We start from the raw sequence: 9,601 nt of genomic DNA, 5'->3' as shown, positions 1-9,601 counted from the left end.
GCAAGGTAAATGCCCATAGTAAGGTTTACATTCATTTTCAAACCATATACAGTGTAAAAAGCCAGTGAAGGCTTGTCTGGGAGCTGCATCCACTGGCCTCTGCTGGAGAGGTGGGCAGCCACGCTGCATCCTGTATCCCACATTCCATCTCGTGGAAGTGTAAAGCCAGTGACAGACAGTGAGGTGCACCTCTCATACAGTTCATTAAGAAGGTCAACTTGTGTTTCGATATGAAACATCATAGGGTAAAATCCAATCCCAAGACTCCTTGGCAGACATAAATGGTTAACTGGGACCTAACCGACCTTGACTTCAGAGAATTATAGAGCCAAATTCCATCGGCTGTACCACAGACTTGAACTAAGTCTTTGTCAGTTTTAATAAGTCGGCACCTGAAAAATTAGAAAACAGTCTTGTGTAGGAAGAGAATCGATTTTTGAGCAGCCACTGCTGTGTTTCCTGGTTGTAGCTGACCGCTGAATTTGTTCACCAGACACCTGCACAACTCTGTCTCCCTGGTGATTTGGGGAAGAAGAATTGCTGTATGGGACACTGCACGTGCTCTGCTGGGAGGAGGCGAACATGGGTGTGGGTGAAGGGTTGGTATTTGCATAGGTGGTGGGGGTATCAGGCCATGGAGAGCAACTGCCTTGCTTTGCCAGAGAATCACCGCAGTCTGCTGGCAAAGTCAACTTGCTGGACATTTTCTGCTCATGTTCAGCTGCATCTTCAATTATAGGCTTAAGCCCCATCTCTGTGAGGACTGTGGTATCGTAGGACAGCTGACACTTTTCTTTTTCATGAGCTATTCTCTTTTCCATCTTTCCTCGATCAGTTTTTTTGTTTCCTATCTGCACACTTAGGCTTGAACACTTTGATTTGACAGCTAGCCAAGTAAAGATGATCTGTGTACTCCCCATTTTCATTCTGCTTAAAGGTGTCAACCTGGATCCGAAAATGTACCCCCTTCTCCCCTCCATGCTTCTGAGGAGTAAATTCTATGCTGATGCGGTGCACCTGAATGAAAGCAGGTATGCATTGGGCAGGATCCCACAGAAATTCCACCGCATTTAACTGGCTTGGATTTGTCCTTGTGTCAATTATTCCCACAGACAATGGAATATCTAAATTGAGAAGTCTGTCTCCTGGGTGATTCCACTTCCAACCTTCAAGTTTCTGGTGCTCAGTATATTGTAGCTGTCTGTCATGGAACACAACCCTTATGATGCTCTTTACCAATTTTCCACCCATCTCCAGCATATCTCCCATTTTCTGATTATCCAGCATCCAAATTTCATAAGACTGACCTTGGTTCAAGTAAGTGAGCATCTCGTCATGAAGTTTTACTGCCCGTGAGGTTGCAGCGCACATCATATACTGGAAGGGTGGGTGTTTGGTTTCACCATCCAATGGTAGGCTGGGATATTCTTGCTTGAAAATGGGCAATGCCAACACATCACTCATGTTGTAGGCATCAGTGCCCAGCTCCTTTCTGATGCCGGAGAGGCTGGCATCAAAGTCATGCACCAGCCCAGACTCAATCACCTCATCGATCTTGAGCACCCAGGCCATCTTCCAGCCTCGCCGCTCCCCCTCACAGCACGGCCTCTACATCCTTTGTAGGGATCCGGCTTGGGCTCTGCATCTATGTTTACCAATTATATTGGTCTGTAATTTACTTTTCTTAAGAGATTTTTATTTGGTTTTGGTATTAAGGGGCTATATTGGCTTCATAGAAGGAGTTTGGAAGAATTCTATCTCCTTCAATTTCACAAAATAAATTGTAAAGTATGGGTTAAGTTCTTCTATAAATGTTTTTTAGAATTCAGCTGAGAATCTGCCTGGATCTGAGCTTTGATGGAAGGCTTTTTTTTTTATTGGTGTAATGTATTCATACATCATAATGGTATAAAGCAAATACTTTTGTAGACATACATGCACACATCGCCCTTTTAGCCCCTACCCGATCCCCACCCCATTCCTTCCCCATCCCTGCTTCCCATGCTTGGCTTAGTGGTTGACATCTAGTTTTATAGCAATTTATCCAATATTAACGATAATAATCTCACAAAACAGTTTCATTTGTCTGATACTAAGCTTTTGATGACTAAAAGATAACAGTTCAATATTTCTTTTTGCTTTCTTTCTTACCAGAGAATATTTTTTCTTTTCTTTTTTTTTAGGTGAAGCTATCATACATTTATTTATTTATTTTTCAGAAAAAAATCTATCCTGATAAGGAATATGGACTCTAGATACCCAAAACAATCTCGAAGAAGAACAAAGCTAGAAGATGTATATTTTCTGATTTCAAACCATATAAAGCTACAATAATTGAAACATTGTAGTACTGTTCTAAAGGCAGATATATAAACCATTGGAGTTATATAAAAGCCTAGAGATAAATTCTTTGGTGGAGGAAATAATAATCTTTTAACTAAATATTGTTGAAAAATAATAATTACATGAAAAAGAATAAAATTGGACCCTTACCTAATCCCATATACAAATATTAACTCAAAATAGATAAAAGACCTAAATATAAATCTTAATACTATAAACTTTTAGAAGAAAATCTGGGTCATAAAACCTCACAACATTGAAATTGGCAGTGATCTCTTGGATATGATTTCAATGGCACAGGCAACAGAAGAGTATACAAACTCCCTAAAAAATAAAAACATATTGTCTATCCAAAGACAATGTAAACAGAGTTAAAAGTTACTGATAGAATGGGATAAAATATTTCCAAATGCTATATCTGAAGGTATATTAATATTCCAACTAGAAATCCTAAAAATTAGCAATAATAAAAGTAAACAATACAATTTAGAGATAGGTAAAAGACTAACATAAATAATGAATCTCCACAGATAACCAGTCTTAGTTGTCTGTTGGATGGAAAATCTTATTTCTTGGGTTCTGGTGTGTGTGTTACCTATCTCTTCTTTGTAGTTAATCTCTTTGAGTATTTTCTCTAGTGCTGGTTTTGAAGACATAAATTCCTTCAGTTTCTGTTTGTCATGGAAGCTTCTTAGTTTTCCATCTAATTTGATAGAAAGTTTTGCTGGGTAGGAAATTTTTGGCTGGAAGTTGTTTTCTTTCAGAGTTTGGAATATGTTACTCCAAGCCCTTCTGGCTCTCATGACTTGGTTTGGGAAGTCTGGAGTGATTCTAATTGGTTTGCCTCTGAATGTCACTTGGCCCTTTGTTTTTGTTGCCTTTAAGATTCTCTGCTTGGCTTCCACAGTGGTCATTTTGACAATTATGTGGCATGGGGATCCTCTTCTCTGATCCTCTCTAACGGGGGTTCTATAAGTTTCCTGGACCTGTGTATCAACCTCTTGCTCTATGTTTGGAAAATTTTCTGCTATTATTTCCTTGAAAAGATTGTTAATCCCTTTGGTTTCACCTTCTTTTCTCTCCTCTATTCCAACTATTCTTAGGTTAGCTCTCTTAAAATAGGCCCATATTTCTTCAATGTCATATTCCTGCTGTTGGATTTTTTTTTCTAAATTAGAAACTATGCGTTCATTTTTTGAATGATCATCTTCTAGGAGCGAGATTCTATTCTCCATGTGGTCTAATCGGTTGTTTGTGCTTTGAATTGAGGCCTTTACTTCATTAATTGCATCCTTTATCTCTTTTTGGCTCTTTCTGAGTTCTTTTCGAAGCACCTCTATTATTTCTACAGTTATTTTCCTGATTTGATCTTCTATGAATCTCTGCATTTCTGTTTTATCAGGTTCTGATGTTGTGGGGTTGTGGGCATTCATTGCTCCATTTTTATTCCTCTTTCCCATGATTTCGGAAGTTTGTGCCTTCTCTGGGTTCTTCCCTGGGTCACTACGACTTCACTTAAGGTGTTGTGGATCTCGAGTCTGTGGTATCTCAGTCCCTACTACTCCTTTACTGGGTTGTATCGCAGAGTCTCAGACCGAGGGAGTCAATCGAGGCTGCTTTAGACCATGGGGGGGGGGCCAGGTTAGGCATTCTCCTATGGTGTAATATCTCTTCCACCACCACTCCCCCACTGGGTCAAGTCCCTGGGAGTACAGTACTAGGATTTCTCCTCTAGGGGCCGCAATCTGACTCACTGTTGAGTGCACAGATGGAGCTGTTGTGGACTCGGTGAATTCGCTGCTGCTGCCGCCGGTAGCAATATGGCACCGTTGCCACGCCCTCAGCCGTGAGGCTGGCGTATTTCTTTTCTGTTTTTGAACTCCACTCTGAGTCCCTGCAGGGTGCGCTGAACCCAGCCCCTGGGAGCTTTAGCTGCTACCTGCGCCGAGAAATCTGCCAAATCCCGCCCGGCTGTTCCGCAGCGGCTCACCTCGGCTCGCTGTCCACCGCTCCTCTCTGGAACTTGGTGGGCTTTTGAGTGTGTTGGTCTTGTGCCGTCCGGTGAACTCGCTGCTGCCGCCAGCAGTAAGGCGCTGCTGCCGTGTTCTCGGGCGTGAGGCCAGCATATCTCCTCTCTGGTTTCTGAACTCCATTATGAGTTCCCTTCCTCTCTGGAGCCTGGTGCTGCAAGGCAAAATGGTGCCCGCCGCTTCACGCCATGGCTCCAACTGCAGCACTGCGGTCTGGTTTCTGGTGTCTCGTTTTTCCAGCCCTCTTTTTCTCTGTCCCTTAAAATTACATTTTTTGTTTCTCTGCTGATGGTGTTTTCTGGCTATGAAAGGCGCTGATTTTGTGGTAATAGAGATTGGTTGTTAGCGGGGCTTGTAAGCCCCATTTTGCTCCGTCGCCATCTTCCCGGAAGTCGATGGAAGCCTTTTTATTGCTGCTTTTATCACTTTGATTATTATTGATCAGCTTAGGTTTTCTATATCCTCTTGGTTCAATTTAAGTAGGTTGTATGTGTCTAGAAATTTGTCAGTTTCTTCCACCTTTTTCAGTTTATTGGAACATAAATTTTCAAAATAATTTCTGATTATCCTCAGATTTCCCCACTGTCTGTGGTGATGTCTTCTTTTTCATTTCTGATTTTAATAAATTGGGCTGACTTTCTCTTTCTTTTGGTTAGGTTGGCTAAGAGTTTGTCAATTTTGTTAATCTTCTCAAAGAACAAGTTTATTTTTTTGTTTTTGCTTTTGTGGTTGTGGGGGTAGAAGTGCTGGGGATTGAACCCAGGGGCATTCCACCTCTGAGCTACACTCCCAACCATATTTTTTATTCTTTATTTTAAACAGGGTCTCACTAAGTTGTAAAGGCTTCACTTAGTATCTGAGGCTGGCCATGAATCCTGAACCTCCTGTCTCTGCTTCCCAAATACTGGGATTACAAGTGTGTGCCACCATGCCTGGCAAGAACAATTTTTTGTTTTGTGGGTCTTTTGTATTTTTTTAATGATGTTGTTCTCTATTTCATTGATTTCTGCTCTGATTTTGTCTCCTATCTTCTCATGGCTTTGGGATGACTGTTCCTGTTTTTCTAGGTCCTTAAAGTGTGTCGTTAGGTTGTTTATTTGATGGATTTCTTTTTTTTATGTGGGCATTCAGTGCTATAAATTTTCCTCTTAATACCTTATTAAGAGTGTCCCATAGATTTTGATATGTCATATCTCTATTTTTAATTCTATTTTTTATTTCTCCCCTGATCCAGTCCTCATTAAAGAGTATATCATTCAGTATCCATATATTTATGTAATTTCTTTCAGTCTTCCTGTTGTTGATCTCTACTTTCATTCCATTGTGATCTGAGAAGATGCACAGAATTTTTTTTTTTCAATTTTCTGGTATTTGCTTTGTGGCCCAGAATGTGGTTAACTTTGAAGATGGTCCCAAAGCAGCTGAGAAGAATGTATAGTCAGCTGTTGTTGGTTGAAATATTCTGTATAGACTTCCAGAAGATGGCGACCAAGAAAAGCAGTGTTTACGAGTCCTGCTAAAACTCGATCTCTGTTGCCACAAAATCAGTGTTTTCACAGCCAGAAAACACCATCAGGAGAGAAATAAAAAATGTAAACACAAGGGACAGAGAAAAAAAAGACTAGAACAACAACCGGAGACCAGAAATCAAGCCTGCAATGCGGCAGCGGAGACACACTGGTGCCATCTTCCCTCACAGCACCAGGCTCCAGAGAAGAAAGGTAAACAAGGAGCTGAAGTCAGCAGCTGCGGATTATTCGGGTGTAATTCAGCAGTTCTTTCATCGCAATGAATGTCTAAAACTCTCAGTGGCCAAGCTCATCATGCCTTCCAGGGACTCAGAACGGAGCTCAAACCCAGAAAAGAAATACGCCAGCCTCAAGGCCGAGGGCATGGCAGCAGATCCATACTGCCAGCAGCACAGGCCTCATGGCCAAGGTTCTGGCAGCGGTGCCATATTGCCAGCAGCTCCAGCCTCACAGCTGAGGGCGTGGAAGCAGCACCATGTTGCCAGCAGCTACAGCGAGTTCACCGCACCCGGCCACAGCTGCAGATCTGGCCGCACAATAACCATGAGTGAAACTGCAGCCCCTAAAGGAGAAATCTCTGTTCTTCACTCCCAGGGACTTGCTCAGGTTTGATAATCTCTTTGGGTCGGATATATACCACACCCTAGTCACAGCTCCCTGTGGGAAAATTCCCAGCCCGGCACCCCCACGGTCTCATGAAGCCTTGATTAACTTCCTGGGTATGAGACTGCAATACAACCCAACAAACGAGTAATGGAGGCTGAGATTACAACAGACTCAAGATACAGAGCACCCTAAGTGAAGTCGTAGTGACCCAGGGAAGGCACAAAATTCTGAAATCATGGGAAAGAGGAACAACAATAGAGCAATGAATGCCCACAACCCCATATTATCAGACCCTGATAACACAGATATTCAGAAATCTCCAGAAGATCAAATCAGGAATATAACTGTAAAAATAATACAGGACTTTCAAAAAGAATTTAGAGAGTCAAAAAGAAATAAAGGAAACAATCATTGAGGTAAAGGCCTCAATTCAAAGTATAAACAATCAATTAGCCCACATGGAAAATAGAATCTCACTCCTAGAAGATGATCACTCCAAAAACAAATGCATAATTTCTAACTTAGAAAAAAAAATCTGACAGCAGGAATCTGACATTGAAGAAATATCGGCCCATTTTAAGAGAGCTAACCTAAGAATAATCAGAATAGAGGAGGAAAAAGAAGGTGAAACCAAAGGGATCAATAATCTCTTCAAAGAAATAATAGAAAATTTTCCAAACATAGAGCAAGAGGTCAATACACAGGTCCAGGAAACTTATACAACTCACTTTAGACATGATCAGAGAAGAGGTTCCTCACACCACATAATTGTCAAAATGACTAATGTGGAATCCAAGCAGAGAATCTTAAAGGCAACAAAAACAAAAGGCCAAGTGACATTCAGAGGCAAACCAATTAGAATCACTCCAGACTTCCCAAACCAAGTCATGAAAGCCAGAAGGGCTTGGAGTAACATATTCCAAACTCTGAAAGAAAACAACTTCCAGCCAAAAATTTCCTACCCAGAAAAACTATCAAATTAGATGGGGAAATAAGAAGCTTCCATGACAAACAGAAACTCAAGGAATTTATGTCTTCAAAACCAGCGCTAGAGAAAATACTCAAAGAGATTAACTAAAAAGAAGAAATAGGTAATACACACCAGAACCAGACAAACAAGATTTTCCATCCAGCAGACAACTAAGCAAAGAAGAATATATTCATGTGTTTATAGGTTAAAATCTTTGGATACTCATTAGTTATTTCAGTCTTTTACCTATTTCTAAATTGTATTTCTAAATTGTATTGTTTGCTTTTATTGTTGCTAATTTTTAGGATCTCTATTTGGAATATTAATATACCTTCAGATATAACATTTGGAAATATTTTATCCCATTCTATCAGTAACTTTTAACTCTGTTTACATTGTCTTTGGATGCAAAATTTTTTTATTTTTTAGGAAGTTTGTTTATTATGTTGTTGCCTGTGCATTTGAAGTCATATCCAAGAAATCACTGCCAATTTCAATGTTGGGAAGTGTTATGACCCAGGTTTTCTTCTAAAAGCTTATAGCCTTAAGATTTACATTTAGGTCTTTTATCTATTTTGAGTTAATATTTGTATATGGTGTTAGGTAAGGGTCCAATTTTATTCTTTTCATGTAATTATTATTTTTCAACAATATTTAGTGAAAAGATTATTATTTCCTTCACAAAATGTTCTTGAAAACTTTGTCAAAAATAACTTGACCATATATGGAAGAATTTATTTCTAGGCTTTTTATTTTACTCCACTGGTTTATATATCTGCCTTAATAGCAGTACTATACTGTTTCAGTTATTGTAGCTCTATAAGGTTTGAAATCAGAAAATGTACATCTTCTAGCTTTGTTCTTTTTCGAGATTGTTTTGGGTATTTAGAGTTCATATTTCATGTTAGGATAGATTTTTTCTGAAAAATAAATAAATAAATGTATGATAGTTTCACCTAAAAAAAAAAAAGAAAAAAATATCCTCTGGTAAGAAAGAAAGCAAAAAGAAATACTGGAATGTTATCTCTAAGTGATCAAAACTTTGATATCAGACAAATGAATCTGTTATGTGAGATTATCATTGTTAATTTTGGATAAATTACTATAATATTAGATGTCAACCACTAAGCCAAGCATGGGAAGGAGGGTTGGGGTGGGGTGGGGGTTAGGAAGGGGCTAAATGGGAGATGTGTGCATGTATGTCTACAGAAGTTTTTATCCCATTATGATGTATGAATACAGTGCACCAATAAAAATATTTTAAAAAAGAAATATTCTGTATATGTCATGGTTCCATTTTGTTTATAGTGTTATTTAGGTTTGAAGAGTCTTTACTCATTTTTTTGCCTGGACGATTGATCTAGTGATGTGAGTGTTGTGTTAAGGTCTTCCAATATTATTGTACTTAGGTCTAGTTAAGACCTGATGTCCCAAGAAGCTTGTTTTATAAAAGTGGGTGCATCCATATTTGGGGCATGTTTACTATCACTATATCTTCTTGTTGAATTGTTCCTTTTATTAATAAAATGCGACCCACTTTGTCTCTTCTGATGTGTTTTAAAGTCTGTTTTGTCAGATATGAGTGTTGCTACCCCTGCTTCTTTTTGGTCTCCATTTGCATAATGTATCTTTTTCCATCCTTTCATCTTTAATGTATGGATATCTTTGGCTGAAAGATGAATTTCTTGAAAGCAGTACATAATTGGATTATGGTTTTTAACCCATATTGTCAGTCTGTGCCTTTTAATTGGGGAGTTAAGACCTTTGACATTCAGTGTTATTGTTGAGATATGATTTTTCTTTCCTTTCATTTTTCAGTTCTATTTTCTGTTTGATGTAGTGTTATTTCTTCTTTGCTTAGTTGCCTATCTGGTAGAATTTTCCCCTCTTTTAGTTCTGATGTTTCTTCTTTGTGTTTTATGTCTTTAAGGATTTTCTTTAGTGTGGGCTTGGGAATCATGAATTCTTTTAGTTTCTGCTTGTCTTGAAACATTTTTATTTATCCATCAAATTTGAATGAGATATCTTAGCAGGGTATAGCAGTCTTGACTTGAAATTATTTTCTTCTAGGGTCTGCAGTATAACATACCAGTCCCTCCTGGCTTTCATGACTTGGGTTGAGA

At 39.1% G+C, this 9,601-nt stretch overlaps 1 pseudogene across 1 annotated transcript; it reads right to left on the bottom strand.

The window, feature by feature from the left end:
* Positions 1-238: 238 nt before the first annotated feature.
* On the bottom strand, positions 239-1,602 carry LOC308275743 (upstream-binding protein 1-like; annotated as a pseudogene). The gene has a single exon. The product of its transcript is annotated as an upstream-binding protein 1-like (transcript).
* Between the last annotated feature and the right edge of the window lie 7,999 nt (positions 1,603-9,601).

Source organism: Muscardinus avellanarius, assembly GCF_963383645.1.
Source record: "Muscardinus avellanarius genome assembly, chromosome: 16".
NCBI lineage: Eukaryota > Metazoa > Chordata > Mammalia > Rodentia > Gliridae > Muscardinus > Muscardinus avellanarius.
The sequence above is the reverse complement of the archived record's forward strand: the minus strand, read 5'-3'. Positions and strand labels throughout refer to the sequence as shown.